Source organism: Mixophyes fleayi, chromosome 12 (assembly GCF_038048845.1).
Source record: "Mixophyes fleayi isolate aMixFle1 chromosome 12, aMixFle1.hap1, whole genome shotgun sequence".
NCBI classification, from domain to species: Eukaryota; Metazoa; Chordata; class Amphibia; order Anura; family Limnodynastidae; genus Mixophyes; species Mixophyes fleayi.
This window is the reverse complement of record NC_134413.1, coordinates 7,939,825-7,961,655: the sequence shown is the minus strand read 5'-3', so window position 1 is coordinate 7,961,655 and position 21,831 is coordinate 7,939,825. Positions and strand designations below refer to the sequence as shown.

Below are 21,831 nucleotides of genomic sequence, written 5' to 3'. Positions count from 1 at the left end.
CCAAATTGAGCAGAACATTGCCTTATGTATTAATAACTATTCCAGATTGAGTATTAAAAGATAATAAATGTTCCAGTCAGTTATCGGAGAGAAAGTGATTTCAACATTTAAACTAAACTCTTATTGAACTATTTATTTACTTATTTATTTAGTGTCAGTGTGTTAAGGGAGAACGATGGCTGATGTCACCGCTGAATATAAGGTACAGGACATATGTGTGGGGGCTGCATTGTACAAACAACGCTATTTATCATCAGGTACCCAGGTTTGTCTAATTAAGTAATAATTAATTAAACAGACTGTTCAGGTCTTTCATTACTAGGCTTCCCCCTTATATCTGATGGAGGAACAAGCACCCCGCTGTGAGTGCACGACGCATGCTCAGGAGGAAATGGGACTCTGAGTGTCCCAGAACGTTGGTGACTCCCATTACCTCATGCGCCTTTTTAAGCCATTTTTTTCTATTAATGCAAGAAGGCAGGGGATCCCAGGACCTGGTGTGGGCAGTGCAAGCTCATCGGGCTGTCCTTGGTCTAAAGAGGTCCCTGCATCGGTGTGTTTCCTGGTTGCTTGCCCCTCCCTCAGGACCCGCCCCCACATTGTACAGCATGTTCCGCACTGATCTGCCAGTCCCGCCAATTTTTCCTTTTCTCCCCTATGTGTGGCAAGTCAAGATCCCCAACCTCTGGTGTCGGCACACTGGGTCAGAGGTCATCCACCCACAGAGGGCTTAAGCTGTGCGACGGTCACCCCCACATGAAGCGCGCTTTTTCCCTCTGAGCAGGACGTGCAGTGTGTGCAGCGCAGGAGGAGGAGGCTGCCTTGTGGAGGGGTTAGCACAGGGACTTATATTACCTGATCTGGAGACTAACTCCATCCAGCCAGCACATACTTCTCATTTACAAAGTGGCAATAAAAACTCATGTATAGGATCCCCTGGCTGCACCATCCCCCTCCTCACCACAGGCGGGCACACGGCAGTGCACCCATGGGCATAGGGGTTCCCATAGAGCTTTGTCAGCCAATTGGCCTCTGCGCCCGGTAAATGTCAGGTTTACGGGGTCGGCGACTGTGGAATTCTTCAGGGAGCTCAGGAGGCTGGTGCGCCCATGTACGGATGCTCCTAACCTCAGCCCTAGAAGGTGATCAGTGACCCATCTACCTCTCCTTTCACTAGTACCAACAAGACCTGCTCACTAGAAGTACCAGTAACATAATGCACTGATTGGCTGTCGGCTGCTGCAGCCAATAACAGATTCGGGAGAGGACTGGAGGAGAAAATCAGGATAAAAAGCAAATCCCTGGAGGATACATTCCTAACAAAGCAAAAAAAAGAGAGAGGACATCTGCTGCCTGTGCACAGTGTTTACCATCGTCCATGCTATTACTGCTTTTTGATGTATCTCATTAGCTGTTTAATCACTGACCTCAGACTGTGATATGAAGGGGGATGCAAAGCTTCATCCTACTTCCTCGTAGAAGACAGCTGTGCCAGAACGCCAGGATTAGGTTGAACATTGTATTTAGATATCTTTTAAGGCTGAGGTCAGAACAGAGAAGAGACAAGCAGAAGCCTGGACTGGCAGGAGACAAATGGAGAATCCAATGATAGGACAGAGGTGAAACGCAAGCAGCCTGGAGGGATGCTGGAACACAGCCACCCATAGTAAGAGCTACGTTACAGCCGCTCTCGCGAAACACATGGAGGGCACAGAACATCTTCCTCTGTCCTTCCTCTCCTCGTACAAACATCATATTGGACAAGTAGAACATAATCACAGGAGGGAACGCAACTGCAACTATTGTGGGTTCCCCAAAGCAAAAACAGGAGATGTGGACACTTAAAGTATCATCATATTGATGGGCTACAAAGAAACGATACACCTTATACCTACATGAATATACACGATATGATCTACTGAAGCTACTGCACTACTGACCCCTCTCTGGGTTCACACATAGTATCACCAGAAAGATCAGATTTAATGCAGTCTGCAGTATGACTTGGACTGTACCAAGGTGTGTTGTAAATAAAAGCTGGATAGACATCTGTCAAAACTGAACCAGACATAAAGGGCTGATCTACAAGTAAACTAGTTCTATGAAGCGGATCTGCCAGCTCCACAAAATACATAGTGGTTACTTTAAAGCATCACAAAAGGATTTCACTAGACGACTAAAAAACAAATGTGTTGTAATTGCTGCATCTTTCCTGCTTGAAATAAGCAGTGACTGTGGCCATATTATGCTCATCCACCTCCTGATTTCTATAATGTGGCCCCTGGCACTAGGCAAACAATGCCAACATGAAAGAGATACAGCAAAGTGTTTTATATATATATATATATATATATATATATATATATATATATATATATATATATATATATATATATATATATATAAACCGGATATACAGCTGGAGGGCACTCGTAGTATAATACTTTGTTGTAAACTCTACTCTGTTCCATACGAAGCAGCACGCCAGGTGAGGACTGGAAGTGACGTTCCCGGAGGTCCACATATAAACAGCGAAAGGCTGGTAAAACAGTGAGACACAGGAAAGGAGAAGCACCCTACGCGTTTCATAAAACGACAGTAACAAAGTTGCTTAACGAAAAACATAGGGTGGTTTCCCACTTCCAGTGTCTCAGTTTTACCAGCGTTCCGCTGTTTACCTGTGGACCAGGAGTGCTGGTTCACCGGGAACCGAGTACAGCTAACAACAAATGTTCAGATTAATGCTAATAACTGTTTCCTCTGGGAGCACCCAGAGGAAACCCACAAACACGGAAAACACATACAAACGCCACATGGATAGGTCATTGGTTGGAATCAGACCCATGACCCCAGTGATGTGAGGTAATTCTAATCAGTGCTATCAAGTATAAAATGCAGTCTTGCCAAATGCTATTAAATCCAATTTATTACGGCAGACTGTGCCATACTGAGCAATTTAGGTGCTCAGTAAAGACAGTTTGCTTTAACGGATAAACGCATGCAAATTCAGCTTTAGGTGGAATTCTATAAGTTAGGCTGGGTACACACTAGAGATGAGCGGGCTCGGATTACGCTAATCCGAGCCCACCCGAACAGTGCGGATCCGAACAGGATCCGATCACTGTTCGGATATTTCCGGTGGGCAAAAAAATGAAAACGAGGCTCTGTCGTCCAAGTTTCGCGTCGAATCTCGCGAGGGCCCAGAACAATTCCATCTTGTACCTCTTTTTTTGGCATTATGTGCTCAAGCTACCTCGGTGCAACCTTTTGGCCTAAAAACAATATTGTGAGGTGTTCAGAATAGACTGGAAATTAGTGGAAATGATTGTTATTGAATGTGATTGAGGTTAATAATAGCGTAGGAGTGGAAAAAAAACCCACAAAACTGGTTTTTAGCACTTTTTATGTTTTTTTCAAAATAAATCCGAATCCAAAACCTTTCGTCAGGTGTTTTGCGAAACAAATCCGAACCCAAAACCTCAAGCAAATCCGAATCCAAAACACAAAACACGAGACACCAAAAGTGGCCGGTGCACATCCCTAGTACACACTATAGAAAATTTCTCCCAATGCGATATCATTAACAATTTTACTAACGACTGAAAGTCCCGAGCAGCATGCTGATTCCTGTGTACACACTTTACACCTTACACATTATTTACCTTCAGATCTGTGCTCTTCATCTGTCATAACCATCGGCTGAAAAGATCGTGATTCTGTAACCTCTATGGAGATCTGGTCCTGAGTGCGTACACACTGCAGAATTGGAAATACATTGTTCCATCGAACGCGATTTCTAGTCTGTTTATAAAATCAAATGAATCGATACAAAGAGCTTTGGAACGATAATTGTTCGTCGTAGGAGTGTACACACTAATGCGATACCAGGCTGAGCGGTCGTTTATTGTGTGATTGGCCCGATAATCGAATGAAAAACCTGTAGTGTGTACCCAGCCTTAAACATAATCCCAGAAGAGTACTTATCTGGATTTCGTATTTCCACCCTACGTAGCAGACTCTCTGCCATATTCTACCAATGCTGTCCTTGGACAACCGGCTGCGTCTTGTCAATCAAAAACACTCTGTCTGGAGGCAACAAGACGCCCTCGGCAGAAGGCCAGGAGAGCTTTGCCGGAAAACGGCGGACCTCTAGGGACCTTCTGGATGCGGTAAAATTCCGGACCATGAGTAAGATATATTTACCAATGACGTATGGAATCTGCCTTTAAAAGTGCTACACTTTTGTTTTTGTTGCAATTAAATGGCTTGTATCACTTGACATAAGTCTTTCCATAGCTGAGAAAGTTTAAATGACCTATGTGACATCACCCTTAAGCACTTCCTGTATATCCCGGACTCCCCTGAACATTTGTGTCCTAAAACCATCTTTGGGGCCTTTCTAAAAAAAAAAATACTGAATACATTGCCAAGCTTTCTTGTTTAGAAAGAAAAGGCCAATTTCCTTTTTAAAAAAATACTGTACTGAAACATTCTGTTTAATTAGAATATGTAGTGGAAACGAAGCAGAAGCACCTGGGTAAATGAAGGACACCAAGCATACTGAAAGCAAGGGCCACCACACAAGTGTAGCTCATGCATTAATTAAGCAACCCCCCCCCCCAGTATGATCAGGGTCAGGTATAATAATGCTAGACGCCCTGATTGCATATAATTACGGCTAGCATTGCTGTCTGAGGAGACCTCAGTCACTTCCCTATGTTAAAATGACAGGTTCACATGTGGTGCCGACCTATACAACCCGAGTGGTTGTTTCCAACAATTTATGCTGGTTTCGTAAGGCTATGGGGCATTTTCTTGGCACGGTCTATGTGCCCTCTGACGACAACATCAATGCTAATCCCTACTTAATGTTGCCAAGTGATTATCTTCACCCCCCACTGCACATTGGTTTCCTGATTGGGGAAGGAGTCTTCCAGAATGACAACGCCCCACATACACAGCACGTGTGGTCCCCCCAATGATGTGATGAATATAGCACTGACGTTATCCATGTGTAATGGATAAAATGACTCAGCCTAATTCACAATTGACGTTCAACAAATATAACAGTTGTAATGCGATTATTGTCCTATTTTTAACTACCGGCAAAACTTACCAACCGTTGGAACACGTTTTTTTAGATTTAAATGTCAAGCCAAAAATGTGCTCTGCGGTTAAGCAACATTTACAATTACTAAAATTATAGTTAAAATGAAAATAATACATAAAAAAATTGACTTTCCTAACTAATAGTCACCAGGTGTTTTTAAACAAATATTTTTATGTTGGAATACTGCAAATGCAGCTACAGCTTTGGGTTATCCAAAGAATAACGACACATTTACCTTTTAATTTATATGTATATATTTATTTTGTGTTGACATTTTATAATGTATGCAGGAGGGATGAATCAGAAACCCCGTGCTTTTAGATTGTAAGCTCTTGGGGTCCTAATCGCCATTGTATTACTGCTAAATATTTGTTTTACAGCCTCACTGTGATGCTTGCTGTGTAACATATCAGCACTATACAAATAATGAATAATATTAGGTTGCCTTTTATATTTCTTCGTGCTGAGTCCGTTAGTCATTGCTATAAACGGCTGATTTCTTGCTACTAACTGTTCTGATATAAAGAATCCTGAAGTCTGAGAAACACATCAGGTAACATTATCTGAAATTATAAAGCCTGGAATACCAGAAACCAGTCAGAGTATTAACACTATCGCTCTGTCCTCTCTTGTCTCAGCTTGAAGCATCTCTTAGACCTTCCCAGCCATGGAAAAAAAAAAGAAACATACTTTGGCTGAGAGAAAGAGAGGATTCCTGTCAGCGCAATGTGCTAATGTAACATTACTGCCTCTCCCCTGTGAGATTAAACGCCTTCTGGAGTTACTTTTCTCGCTTTCTCGTAAAGGTGCTTGCTGCAACCTCCAGATTGGAAACACCAGACGCGTATACTGCTAGTCACATAAATCTTCCTGCAATTACCAGGCCAGGTTCCACCCCCTCCTGAGATAAAATGTTACATTGCATCACTGAATAAATATGCATTTTTTCCCCCCTCCAATAAATCTCTTCCAACATGCCTAAATAATGACAAATGGATTTACATTGCTGTTTGTAGTAACAAAGGTGCTTCAGACAGTTAAAGGTACCAATAAGTACCACAGGAGATTAAGGGATTATCCAGGTTTCTTGAACTCCTTTTAAAGATTTCAGGACATTAAAGCATTATTTAATGTTTGGGGGGGGGAGGGGGTGTGAGGGATCCCCACCCTAAGACGAAACATTCTGGAGCTCTACGAGGATTCCGAGCTCCAAGTATCCATTCCCTCTTGTTCTCTGGTTTATAATGAGTTGGGGGCATAGAGGAGATCGGATTGTGGTCCGTCGCTGCTGTTTATATGTACGCTCAGTTTGTAAATGTTTATACTTCTGCTCCACCTGCAGCGATAAAGTTTGAAGTCACTGTGGGGTCTGAGGGAGGATGTTTGGGAGACAGAGAGGATGTGGATAAGTGGTAACGGGAAGTATCCAGAGAACAGATTGGGTAACCACAGGTCTTGCTGTGGAGGACCATAGGAAACTATGGCTACATTGAAACAAAGCAGGTGCTCCAAGCCCATATTACAAATAGGCCCATCTCATCCTGTCAATGCAAAACAGTATTAAAGTGGATCTGTCGCCTAAACACGAAGGCTGAACCCATATGCAGCTTACCAATTCACAAGGGACTAAGGTCGTACTACATCACAGTCAATAATGGTTCATTAAATAGCTGCCTCCACTGGAGGTAATGTCCAACCGCACATTGTAAGACCAGCTAGGGACCCACCGTGATGACGTCTACAGAGGAGAAGACATTTACACAGTCTAAGGGTAGGTAGGATTTGGGCAGAGAGAGGACATTTCTTGCCAAAGATTAAGTAGGTTTACTGAAACAAGATTCTATTTAGCAGCACATGATTACTGATGTGAGGTGAAGGGGTAGAGAAGCCCTATATTTAGTGGTATTCCATTACTTGCCGAGTTTGCTCTTCTCCAGGAGATCCAGAAGGGTAATGTAAGTGTGAGGTAGGGCTGTGGCACAGCCATTGGTACCAGTTTGGTCCGTCCCTTTGTGGCACAAAGGGACGATTCACTGCTAATCGCATCATCGAGGCCCCCATACTGCCCATGTAGTGAAGTGGGCAGGATGCGGGAGGGTGGCGCCCTCTCCCTGGAGTCTGGAAGACCTACTGGAAATTCAGGGAGAGTAGGCAACTAGGGGTGTTCACTGCTGACAGAGGGGAGCACGGTCATTTCCACTCCATAAAAGGACTTGAAGTTTGCGTCAGCTGAGCTGGCGGTCTTTGGGTCTCATCCTGCCAATGAGGTATAAATGGGCAGTATTTTAGTGGAAGTAGCGGGAACTTGGTTGGACCCTGATGTGACGTTTGTGCAGAGCTCCTATGGAGATAATCCGCCTGTCACTCAATATCGCCTCCAGCACATCCGTCAGGAACCGGTTGTGGGAATTAGATCCCCCAGGCATTGTGTGATAAAATACAAATTATCACCCACTGCAGCTGGGACGAAAGATACAGAACTGTGGCTGTGCAATAACAGCAAAGCAGAGTATCACATGTAGTCCTCACCACGTGCACTTCCTGGTTAATACCAGTGGGCAATAGAGTTTATATATATAGATAGATGTGTTGCATGATAATTGCAGAGTATTCGGTATCATGACCCCTCCGCATAGCAAATCTAGACCCCATAGCCGCATCCACAGAGCTCTATTGTAGAGCCATGGGTTATACACTAGTTGAAGATAAGCAGCGTTACGTGCACTCCGACGCTCGGATTCACGTAAGGGACCCTCTGACAGAACCTATTTGCTGTACAGAGGGGGCATAGTTTCTTTTTTGATCTGCAACATAGTAGTGACCATCCCCATCATCACCTGTCTTGTCTGCCAAGCATGCACTCTCAGTGGGGGGAACGGCAAGGGTATATTTATTACTATATTTATGATAGGGCACTGCTTTCCCATTCATTGGGCAGATAGACAAGTGATGCAAACGCACAAAGTGTTTGTGGTAAAAGAAAACTCATAAAAGTTACTGACATTATTTAAAACACACATTTTACATTCAAAAGATACTCCCTTGTCGTGAACTTTTTTTTTTAATGAGCGGTTTTGTTTAATTGATCTCTATTTATTGTGATAAAAGCTTCTGACATGGATCGAAGATGTCAGGTTAATTATTTCCATTTCTATCCAAGCAGCAATAAACCAACAGGAGAGTTGTTCCTACAATGTGCGGTTTCAGAGAGGGCCTGCAGATGCATCCAAATGTGTAATTATCGTTTGGCCTAGAAAGATGTTTTTGGAGGTTTTAGGCCTATAAATAGCACGGAGTTAAAGCAGTTGGCTAAACATAACCATATTCATTACTGCGTGCACAGTCATTTTTGGGTATAAGATCCTAAACAATAACTGTTCAAACACTACAGAATTACAGTGCGTGGGATTCCACATCTATGGCCGACTGAGGCTCATATTAACTAAGCTGCGCTCGGACAGACTCAGATTCACTTGCTATTGTACTGAAACCTTACAGAAAACGACTTGCGTTGGGCTGCAGAGTTTACAGCTTCCCGACCTGGCCCTTCTGCACCGGAAGTCGCCGTTGGGCCAAAAGGAATGCGCTCACTTTGTGGGTTATATCAATCAAAGGGCAAATGCTAGAACAAACAGCTGTTCATTGGTTCACCCTACACATCATGGGGCTACTGCTGAGACAAGCGACCATACGAATAAAATAAAATCATCTGTATTGTCGCATTTTGATAAATAGGGGCCGGAGTTTTGATAGTCTCAGTTTGTAAAGTAATAATTATCTATAGATCATAAACATTAAAACATAGAAATAGAGTTTAATTATTTTAATTTAATTTTACTGGCAGAATGAAGTGGGTGTTGAGTCCATGAATAACGATGGCGATAAATAAGGGGTGGCGCAGGAAAAGTAAAAAAAAAATAAAAAAAAAAAATATTTAAATTCCAAGCCTGGAATTTGTGTGGCATATTCTACTTGTGAAGTGGTTTGTGCCACATGAGTGGTTTAGAAGGTCACACTTTGGAGTCATCAGATGGTAAAACGCAGTTCCCCTGTCTCGTGGGAAGCCCCTCAGAGCACTTACGCTACTAAAGAGAAACAGAGCTTCCATGACTTGCTGTATGTCGCACATTGTGCTCATAAACGTTCAGCGTTCTAGAACATCCAATAACAAAACTCTCGCTGATGAATGTGAAATGCGTGAAGTCATCAACATATAGGCGGAGCCAGTATTTAAATTTGAATTAAGGAAGCACTCTTCAATCTTCACCACTTTATAACGTGCCCTGTCTGACAGGGGCGGAGCTAGGAGTCACCTTATTACAAAGTAACCTGGAAAATTCTGACTAATGTCACATGTTCGTTTAAAGTAAACTGCAAAGGTGAATATATCCTGGTCATTTCCAGGGCCATCTTAACAACATTATGGGCCCCCGGGCAAAGCAGTACACCAGGGCCCATATATATATATATATATATATATATATATATATATATATATATATATATATATATATATATATATATTGTTTACATGTGCTAAATCAGCGTCCCTTCAGCTGGAGAATCAAATCCCCCTTAACTTACCTTTCAATCGCTTTGTTCTCAGAGTCCAATCCCCCTTCTCTTCTTTTTTCTGAGTCGTCGCTGTTCTGCGCTCCTCCGTGCTGCGCTCGCAGTGAATGAAGGGCGTGATGATGTCGTCATGCCCTTCATTCACTGCAAGCAGTGTGCCTTGGCCCCCCTTGCCCGCTGGGCTTCCGGGCACCTGGCCATCGTGCCCAGTCGGAAAGAAGGCCCTGGTCATTTCTTAGACTGAAGGAGGAGCGATGTGACAGGTCGTTTTTAAAAGGCATATAATAGAGACAGTAACAACGTAGAACATGTCATATTTCATAGACATCACAAATTATTAGACGTCAGTGCAGAATATCAAAGTGATAACTTACACAGTTCTCCCTATTTACTAACAATCCTCACGTTATCCCAGTCCTAGTTCATTACACATTTGTCATCTTAATAATAGTTTACCCTACAGTGAGGAGAGCAGGAAGATTCTGGCGTAGAGTCATACAAGGCCTGAGAGAGCTCTCCTATTACCCTACAACCCCCATATGATTGGAGGGTCTTTAAGCACCAACAGAGCTGGCTCCTGTGGGTACAGCTGGAGATCATGTGACCATCAAACAACATGGCTGCTCTCTGGAATCTCATTTAGATGGTTACTGACCACAAAGAAAAGCAGTAAGTCTAGCGGAATTACATAGTCCTAAACAATCATATTTTATATACATATCTTCACTAAGAGATAAGGTGGATTAAATACGTCTCAAAAACTGTTTTTTTTTTTCTAGAAAAAAATGAATAAGAACAAACAAAATGTTTATCTCTCACTTACACAGATCTACAACATTGCTGCCCTGGCCCGGCTTCTCTGTCATTGTAAATGTTTGTGTGGAACCTGTTATTGGGTAAGGAATTGCTGTTATTTGCTTAACCCTGCAGGCTGACCTCTTGTGTATATGACAGCCTGAATGATGAGGGCAAGTCAGGTTACTTGTAACTACTGAAGTGTCGCTCTATCAGCATCGTGGGTCCTCAGTGGGAGGGATTTGTGTTTCCTAAAAAAACCTGCAGCAATCATGTTATCATTTGATTTGATTTATAAACGCTTTCATCTTGCAGAGGTCGATAAAGAGACTCTGCTGAGTGTATATTGTTGCATCTTGTAACCTTAATTGTGAGCGATACACAAGAGGCCATGTTTATTTTTTTTATTTTTAATATTAGATACCCTGGATATGAGTATTTAATTGCTGTTATGTGATCAAATCAAAATAATTACTAGAGGTGAACCTGTTTCTGTATATTTCCTCCCTATAATGTAGTGTTACTAGAGGTTCCGGATCACCAGTGAAAACTATGAGCCCTCCCCACACACACTATACAGTGTACGGCTCCCATTACCCAATATATTAAAGGGCTCCCATTGTCCAGTTACGACATAACCACCATCGCCCAAAGCTCACTCTTGTTACCACTGGCCGATCATTTTAGCAAGGTATTGGGCCATACCTCCTAAACATTAGAAAGACAAAATTGGGACACAATGTATCCCCCTCTCCGCCCCCGGTCCATACAAACCAGACCCCAATATTTTGACCGCACCTCTAATTTATAATATGTCTATTGGCTATTACGCTACACTGGCCCTAACCTGGAACAGTTTATAACTGGAATGGGCGACATGTGGCCCCCAGCACCTTATTACTTTATGACCCGTTAGTTCCGGGTTTAAATCCCTGTTTTATGCCCTACCGAGTTTCCCCCATGGCCTTAGGTCTTACTAAATAAGTCAGTGGGGAGGCTGAGGGGTATTTTAGGGCAACTGGCGATATGAGGAGCATTCTGGAGTAAATAAAGCTCTAAAGGGCACATGGACATGTTTTGGGTAAGAGAGGATTGTGACGGGCGTTTTAGGGTGAGTGAGGGCCTTAACTGGCATGTGGAATCTATTCTAATGGCATGGGGTGTCTCTTTCCTTGTACTGTTTTAACTTACTGATACAAAGGGTAACGTGTGGCCCCATTCAAGTGAATCAGGTCGCCCATCACTGGTTTAGAGAATGAAAGAAAAATGTCTGCTCAGTTACTATGGGCAGCAACAACTTTTCTACACAGAATGGCGCAGGCCTGGTTGACGCATGGGGATCTCAGGCGCCACTGACCACCGCGGAACACTTGAGTCATGTGGCCAGATGGTGAAACCAGGATTTGTATTTATAAGGGCAAACAAAGAGTTGGAGAAGTAAAAAAAGGTGTTTCTATCCTATGAATTCTAAGCAAATAAGCTGTAACTGTCCGCATGTCGTTGCCAATGTTCTAATTTGGAACACTGTGTGCAGCCAATAGCAGACATGCGAAGAAAGAGATTGTACCACAGAGCTATGCAACGCTGCATAGCCCTTCCATTCTTGCCCAAAACAGCCTGCAACCTTTGCCTCCCACGTAACCCCCAGCCTCAGTTTTGCCAAAATTCTTGAGATTTACAAGTGATTACAGAAGTCCATCAAAATTCCTGAAAAACGGAGCAGTTATTTTCAATTATCCATTATTTTCTTCTAGGTCTAAAGCTGGAGTTTATACAAATTCTTAAGTATTATGTGTCTCTTGTAAAAACAGACCTTACAATAATACATTAGTTATGAGGAAGTACAAAGTATTAAGCCATTTTATCTTGGTGTAAAGTGTGTTCCTTCCAAGGTACATGGTCTGCTGTCATTGCTTTGTACACCAGCTTGCTAATGAGCTTTAAGCACATGCAGTGAAAGAATTTTAACCTATGATAAGATATCCATCAAAACAGATGGCACTGTGCCTGAAACAGCAGACAAGAATTTACCTTGAAAAAGCAACTTTTTAGCCCCAGGCTGAAAAAAAAAGAAACCGCTCCCTGAGGCGATGGAGGAAAGACTTGTTACACGTGTGCGGTGTCATCACACAGAGAGACGCAGATAAAATCACCATGGGGGTATGTGTATGATGGTTAAACCTTGCTTTGATGAGCTGCCTACACAGTATTCAAACTATTGCCTTGTTTCTCTGCCTTGTTAGACAGGTTTCAGATATTTACAACTAGATCGTGAGCCAGACGAGCACAATGTGCAGCCGTCGAGCGCACACAGTGGAGAGAGCCATTTTGTTTGCTGAACCGATATTCCTCACAATGCAGCTTATCCAATTCTTATAAAGCCACATGCTTCAGAATATTGGTGCGACCCCCAAAAAGGCTGCCGTCACTTCTTGGCGCGTGCCTCAAATGATGTCACTAGTTCCTTCGAATAAGATAGGCTGCGTTCTAATGAATATTCAATTCAGTTCACAAAATGGCTGCCCTCAGGTCCTGGCTCGTATTGTCACTATTTCTTCCTGGTCTGATAGGCTGCATTCTAATGAATATTCACTCACTCAACAAACTGGCTGCTCTGGCTGTGAGCAGGTGACAGGTTTGCTTTAATGCTAATAAAGACTGGTAAAACAAGCAGATTTTACAGGCACCCTCTTATCTCTGTGGCTCAGGGTGATGACATGAAATACAGACTAAACTATGACGTGTTCCCCTGAATCACCTTCTACCATTCCACGGTACTCTTTACCTGATGGACTCGTGTGAGGTGACTGTCAGACAGACTATGACTACCCTGCACTTTACAAGCCTGCCCAGCCCGTCTCTCATCTCAGCTCTTTGAAGTTCTACTGTCATTGGCTTCTCAGCCATTTCCACTTGCGAGGCTGTCACATTACTTTCTCAGTGATGGACACTCTCTTGACCTTGTACTCGGATACCTCTACCCACTTCCCAGCTCTCGAGACTCTTCCTTTCTTATCTCTCGATGGCGACAACCGGAGAAAAACACTGAAAAAATGTGTTATTATGAATGAAGTCTTTTTTCAGTGCTCCATGGTTTTTCAATTTATTTATTTATTTTACATTTTTAATTTCCATCCACTAAATGGAACTGGAAGCCAACGCCAGCGTCTATCCACGTCACACATGCGCATATTTGTTCAATGCGGCCTGGCAAAGAACTAAGTTAACCCTTACTGTTCCAGGCCAGTATTACCGAGTATCTCTCCGCTGCTTCAGCGATATTTCACTGACAGATTGCGACGATGGGACTTATCACCTAAACCGCAATCTCATGTATGTTGTAATTGTAAAACGTTGTCATTTTCATAGCCTGAAGCCTGTCATCTTCCTTTATGTAGTGGCCGTGAGCGATTCTATAGACAGTGGAGGCGGCCATTTTGTTTAAGTGCCTCGTTCCTCGGAGATGTCACTAGTTCCTTGTGAATTGGTATTTATTCCGTCACAGCACTAAATGGCTGTCCCTAGAGAGCGAGCAGACTGGGCAGAATTCTAGTTGAATTCAATAAAAGAATAAGATTTAGCTGTTGATATGCAGCCTACCAAGCAAAGGTACACAATATAAGGAGGTCTATTATAACTCTGGGCGCCAACTATGGAGGACAACTATATAAAATGGAGCAAAGTGTTGCCCATAGCAACCAACCAGATTCTGTCAGTTGTCTGCCTCATATTAAACAATGAAAGTAATCATGTGACTGGTTGCTATGGGTAACACCACCTTTTCATTAACATTAATGCTCCCTTTGTCTCATTCTCTCTCATACCCACTGAGCAATCGATTCTTAACTGTAAATCTAACCACATATCTTTCTTTAGTCTCAAAAATCAGCTTTATATGACTGCCTAAATCAGACACTGGATGAACACACCCAAGGGCCATTTGGGCTGGTTTGAGGGTACCAAAAAGAGAGCTGGTGATCATCGACTGTCAGGAACTTGCTATAAATAAATGTACATCTTATTACTACACTGGTGCCTTAGCTCAATGAAGTTGTAAATTAATATTTAACACCCCGGCAAGTTCTTTTTCAGCATACATTGTAGATAACACAGCTTATGGGGCAGATCTATCAAATATTCTAAAAAAGGAAAAGTGGAGGTGTTGCCCATAGCAACCAGATTCTAGCTATCTCTGTAATGTACCAGATAAATGATATCTATAATCAGAACTCACCGATTATACAGATATTATTTACAGGCGTTTATACGTCATTATCACTTTCATTGTGCTTATGGGACTGTTGATCTGAAATTGGAGCTGGAATTATGTTTGTTTTAGAAGTGTGACTGTGTCACTGAATAGACTTACTGGTATATAGACCATTGTAAGGTTAGGGGTACTTTAACTTGACCCATCGGTCACCAATTACTGCAGGTACCGTCAACACAGCTGACACCATACGTGCTATGATACAGTCATACATTAGACATCATATCCATATAGCGGCCATTAAGTACAAGATGTTACTTTAGATGCCAAGTATACAACATCTGTATCATGCCGACTGTACAATATTGATCATCATCATTTATTTATATAGCGCCACTGATTCCGCAGCGCTGTACAGAGAACTCACTCACATCAGTCCCTGCCCCATTGGAGCTTACAGTCTAAATTTCCTAATATAGGAACAGACACACATACACACACAGACATACAGACACACACACACACAGACATACAGACACACACAGACAGACAGACAGACTGGGGTCAATTTTTTATATCAGCCAATTAACCTACTAGTATGTTTTTGGAGTGTGGGAGGAAACCGGAGCACCCGGAGGAAACCCACGCAAACACAGAGAGAACATACAAACCGCACACAGATAAGGCCATGGCCGGGAATTGAACTCATAACCCTAGTGCTGTGAGGGAGAAGTGCTAACCACTGAGCCACCGTGCTGCCCAATATTGTGTCACACTTCCCCCATAGACTATTGCCACCACTTGTACTTGTAATACAAGCATGCATTTTGTGTACATTTTCGAAGCTTCCTGTGTAGTGACACTGTAGTAGCAGAAGGGTTAACGTTACCTAGGACAATAACATAAAAGCTTATAGGAAATCAGGCTCTGCCACCAGGCACTGTTCAACCTCCAATGTCACTTATGCATCGACCTGTCTCAGCCTGTATCAAAACATACATTGACATGTACCTAATGCACATATATGGTGATGGTATGCTACAATGACATCACTAACACATGGGTGACTCACACTCGGAGGAGGTGAAGACTCTCTTTGTTGTCGAACCAATAATTGAGCGGCTTTAGCCTTGTAATTACTGACAAGAACAGGGGAAAAAAATGAGACTATATGACTGTGATCCATGTACACAGCCAGAGACTGCCCGGCCTCTATGTTTGTATCTGTACCGGGAGCCTAGAGACGAGGCGTATCTAGGTGTTACTCATAGACGGACGCCAGATCGATATTTGTACCCTGGCAGTGAGAATTTGGCCAATTACGTGGCGTGGTGGAGGCTGGTACCAACCCTCAACCTTGTAGAAACATGTTGGCAACATACACCGGGACTGAGAGGGTTAAATAGTTGAGGCAAATTACACAGAGTCTGTTGTGCGCCCTCCGGGCATCTCTTTTGTACTTAGAGAGTTACTGTATCATATACCATCACTGTAATCATGTCAAGTAGCTGACCCTATATACACACGTAGATATACAGGTTATGGCTGCGCACATTGCATCTAAAACCCCCCTACCACAAATAACACCCTACCACTTGAAAGGAGCACATTCCTATGATCGCAATTGACGTCTAATTAAGTTTAACCCATTGAATGCTAGAAGTACAAAACAAGGAACACAAGTCTTAAAAAAAAAAAAATCAACCCCAAAGCCCAGAACGTCTGGGGGGGTTTAGAGACAGGTAATTTCAGCCCAAAACGTGGTGCAATAACGACACAGGGGCCTCATTGGTTTATTGTTGCATTTTCTTTTTTTTTCAAATTCTCACAGTGGAATGAAATTTGCCCCAGCAATAAAGGGGCGATAGGGACGCAAGTAAAATAAAATCCTCAGGACCTTTCTAAACTTAATAGCGAATTAATACATTTATGGAATAGGCAGAGCTTCTAATCTCACAAGGACATCTAAGAATGGTAAGTAACGTAACAAAACAAACAAGATCTAACTCTATGTATTGATTATATATTAGATATCGGTACAACCAGCGTGTGTGTGTGTAACAAACGGGTTCGTTTTAATTGAACATTTATATGCAGAAACTTTCAACCATGCCAATATATGGAATGTAGTGCATATAATACTTATTTATTCCACTTCCAGTAAATGCCTATTTTATGTTATCATTTCTCCACCCAAAAGCAAAATGTCCCTTGTTGTGGAGTTCACATAGATTACTACACAATTCTATTTACCTTTCATCCAGCGTTTCCCCAAAGCTTCCAATAGTGGTCTCTCTCTCCTACAGGCGGTTCTGCCTGCGTCCCCTTGTGAACCTCCAGCCTGTATTAATGGGGAGTCTACAGATGCCATGCACCTCTAATTCATATTGGCAAGACGTTGCGAACCTTTAAGGGGAAACCGATCAGAATAAAATCACCTTTAATTGTTTTAGATGGAATTCTTTAAAGGTAAAATATGTGTAATTTTCTGATATTTATTAAAAAAAAAAGAAAGTTAATGTCAGGATATTTCGTTATCACATTAGTAGCAATAATAATATAAAAGAAATTGAAAACAAGAGAATCATTTTGGCTTACATGCAGAAAGTGTCTGATCTACTAACTGTTCAAATATTATCTATGTATTTTGCACATGATGTAAGTCATTAGTACATATGTCCCACCTAACATGTAGCTGGATTCCTCTCCGTACTTCAAGATCTCCGCCTTCACCGGAGCTTACGTACTTGCAAAAAATGTCATTTGGGCTCCATCCCAGAAGGGCATACAAACAGCAAATCCAAACTTGTCAGCAATTCCTCTGTTAAAATAAAATGAGATCTTTATGTCATCGCTGTGTACAGTGTTTAACAATGCAATGAATCCAAAGGTAAGCACAGAAACTAATTATGATCCTTGGGGGGATGTTAATAAGAGCCACCTTTTAACCTATCCATACAAAAACACAAATGCTGCGGCTTTAATGCCCTGCCTACGTTTCCTCTGTACAGTTAAGTGGTAAACTGCCTACAAATCACAGGAAATTGCTGCAGAATTATTTGTATCTCCAGTAATACAACAAATAATACATTTCTATTTAACATTCTAAGAATTCTTTAGTGTCCTTACAATTTTTTTTCTTTTTTTTTTTTTATGAAAGCAATACCACAAAACAAAAATATACTCCGGAAAACCAGAGGTGCAGCTGCACATAAAGCATTTGAATCCAGTCTGGCTCCGAGACAACACTCCCGATTCCTAACTAAAAACAGATTTTAAGCATGAATAGTCCTAAACTAATTGAAATCTCAGTAAAACTACACACCTGTGTTTGCACATCCCTCCCTTGAAAGCCTGGTTTCATGCCAACCAGTATTTGTCGATTTCTATAAAAAGGTTTTCATTTTGCTGCAGTTAAAGTACACCTGTCACAGATATTCATGAGAATGCAACTTATATCCATTCATTAGGAACCAGTGACATCACTGAGAATGCAGCCTATCCAGTCACTAGGAACCAGTGACATCACTGAGAGTGCAGCCTATCCAGTCACTAGGAACCACTAACATCACTGAGAATGCAGCCTATCCAGTCACTAGGAACCAGTAACATCATTGAGAATGCAGCCTATCCATTTACCAGGTCCCTAGAAAAATTATGTCATCATGGTGCATTCTCATGCATGAATATAGCCCACAAAATGTCTGCTTCTATTCAATTCTGGTAACAGATGCGCTTTGAGGCCAGGTTTCTGTTCACAAAATGACCCTCATGAACATTACATAGTAAAACATGTTGATGATCTCATAAATGCTTTATATGTAGACGCTAAGAGTACAGTAGGTGTCACTGCTGCCTAAATGGTGTCATCTATTTATCTATAGTGTTTTCTCCCAATATATACACTATATGGGCAAAAGTATTCAGGCCCCTGACCATTACACCAACAGGGAAGTAATGACACTGTATTCAAATACATATACTTTAATATGGAGTTGGTCCCCCTTTTGCAGAGATAACAGCTTCCACTCTTCTTGGAAGGCTTTCCACAAGCTGTGGGAGTGTTTCTGTGGGAATTTGTGCCTATTCATTCTGTAGAGCATTTATGAGGTCAGGCACTGATGTTGGACGAGAAGGCCTGGCTCGCAATCTCCGTTCCAGTTCATTCCAAAGGTGTTCGATGGGGTTGAGGTCAGGGCTCTCTGCAGGCCAGTCAAGTTCTTCCACACCGAACTTATCAAACCATGTCTTTGTAGTCCTTGCTTTGTGCACTGGGGCACAGTCATGTTGGAATAGAAAAGGTTCTTTCCCATATTAGTGCCACAAAGTTGGAAGCAAAGAACTGTCCAAAATGACTTGGTATGTTGAAGCATTAATATTGTCCTTCACTGGGGATAAGGGGCCTAACCCAAAACCTGAAAAACAGCCCATACCATTATCCCTCCTCCACCAAACTTCACAGTTGGCATAATGCAATCAGGTAGGTAATGTTCTCCCGGCATCTGCCAAACCCAGACTCGCCCATCTGACTGCCAAACAGAGAAGCGTGATTCATCACTCCACAGAACACGTTTCACTGCTCCACAGTCCAGTGTCGGTGTGCTTTACACCACTCCATCCGACGCTCGGTATTGGTCTTGGTGATGTGAGGCATCTGCTCGGCCATCGAAACCCATTACATTAAGCTCCCGCCGCACAGTTTTTGTGCTTACGTTAATACCGGTGGAAGTTCGGAAATCTTCAGCTATAGAATCAGCAGTGCGTTGACTTTTACGCACCATGCGCCTTAGCAGTCGTTGACCACGCTCTGTGATTTTACGTGGTCTTCCGCTTCGTGGCTGAGTTGCTGTTGTTACTAAACACTTCCACTTTCTAATAATATCACTTACAGTTGACCGTGGAATATCCAGCAAGGATGAAATTTCATGTACCGTCTTATTGCAAAGGTGGCATCCTATCCCGGTACCACGCTTGAAGTCACTGAGCTCTTCAGAACGGCCTATTTTGTATCACAAATGTTTGCAAATGGAGACTGCAGGTATAAGTGCTTGATTTTATACACCTCTGGCAACGGGTCTGATTGAAACACCTCAATTCAATAATTAACAGGTGTGGCCAAATACTTTTCCCCATATAGTGTATATATGTACCACCACGTCTCCTGCTGTCTTCATTGTAAAACTATTAAATTCCATCCACTTACATTCCCATTACATTTTTCATACAGCCACTTCTAAATTTAAAATTCAAATTATAAACATACACACACACACACACACACACACACACTCACACGCATATTAAAGGGGCTGGCTGGCAAGTTTAGCCCAGGGAGCGAGTCTCTGCCAAGCAGCCAATATGCAAGGAGCCCAGTGACTCTGCACAAGGTAGCCCCCTACGGGAGCAGCCAGCCCCTACCCTTCACTTCCAACAGTCTGTTCCTATTCCTCGGACTACTTCTATGAATTAAGTCATTGACCGAGTGTTTGGTGCTTAGTGATTTACCGGAGTCAGGCTGGAAGGTCTAAATAGCGGTCAATCATTTAAAACCAGGCACAAATGAAACAGACAGGGGCAGTACGTCAGGTGTATACAATGTGATGCCAATGTGAATGCAACCCAAATAAATCTCAATACGGTTATCTGTTAATCACTGTGGGGAACACGTTCTCTGTTCTCATTGTATTTTTTACAAACACTGGATGAAGCAACAACAGAGGGTTCTGAGTGGATAGATTGCCCACTTTCTAATGAATATTCAGTCCACTAAATGGCTCCCTCTAGTGGGCGTAGGCATTTTCTCTATGTATTATGGGATTATAAAGTCCATATATACACATTCACAACAACCACCTCTAGCCAAGAAAATAAACTCAGGGATACAACAGATTGGTAAACCATAAGAGAATATTCTGGTATTAAGCACGGAAGATATATATACCTCTGTCTGTATTCAAAGCCACTTTATGTCCTTTCGTATGAAGGCTTGGTGTTAATGTTTGCAATAATAGAATGCATTAGAGCTATAAGGTAACAATTAGAGACCTGTGGATAAAGAAGAAATAAAGGTTAATCAGAAATAATGAACTGTACATATGCCCAAAATCAAATTGACAAGCATGATAAATGAAAGTCTTCCCTCTAACCAGGATAACGCTGGGTATGGACCACCTTTATCCCCCTTGTTCTAGATAACAGCTATTTCACCCATATTACATTTAAATACTCAGCAAACAAACCCTTAAAGATTGCCACCATTCATTAATATTACTCAGAAAGAGTACTCAGGCTATCTATCGGGACAGCAGGCCAATATTTCTGGAACAATATGCAGTGTGTAAGGAGTTTCACCTTATGGCGGTCATATAGTTTGAAATATTTGCTTTATGCAAAAAAAAATTCTGGCCAATTTGTTTAAAAATCATGTTGTTCTGATCAAATTAAATCTTATCAGAAAACTATGATTATATCCTACCAGGTTAAGATAGCTTTGTACGTCCGATAAGTCTTTCTATCTCTAATATGTATAACGTTTCTAAAAAAGTATTACAAGGGATCGTTCCGCCCTCCTCGTACACAAGTAAACAACAATGCACCCCAAATTGCTGGTAACGACAGTCTATTTATTGACCCAAGCCAATGACTTGGAGTGCAGGATAAACACGACATACAATATGCGAGTGGCTACTGAGTGAATTGTCTTACTAAGCAGATGTGTTTGGACACCCGTGGAATTTACAGGTCACCCGCTATGATAACAAGGGCAAATAACGGTTTATGTTGAATTCTTCTTTAATAACGCACACCGATACTCAGTTGCATAAACAGTACACACACAGTATACTTCTGGACCACCAAGATGTATTTAATAAGATACGGATCTTCTTTCATTTACAACATGCACCACAAGACGGTGACAATATGAAGATTCTGTGGAGTTTACTAGTATAGAAGGTGTCACCCTGAGGAGAGGTGTGCGGAGATGTAGGCAGGATTGCTGAGCACTGAAATATGGACACGATGCTTCTGCGTTATGGGCATAATGACTCCTAAGTGCTGCACAAACATCACACCTAGTTCTCTGGTATGAGAACGCCAGAAAGTGGGGAAGCTGTGGTCAGCACCGACTTCTCCAACCACCGGT

General features: G+C 42.1%; 1 long non-coding RNA gene across 1 annotated transcript in view; it reads right to left on the bottom strand.

The window, feature by feature from the left end:
• The window catches only part of LOC142109201 (uncharacterized), a 134,042-nt gene extending 116,990 nt beyond the window's left edge, over positions 1 to 17,052 (bottom strand). The window contains exon 1 of the long non-coding RNA XR_012680307.1: positions 16,941 to 17,052. This is a non-coding gene — a long non-coding RNA (uncharacterized LOC142109201). The remainder of the gene's footprint in view (positions 1 to 16,940) is intronic.
• Positions 17,053 to 21,831: the final 4,779 nt, after the last annotated feature.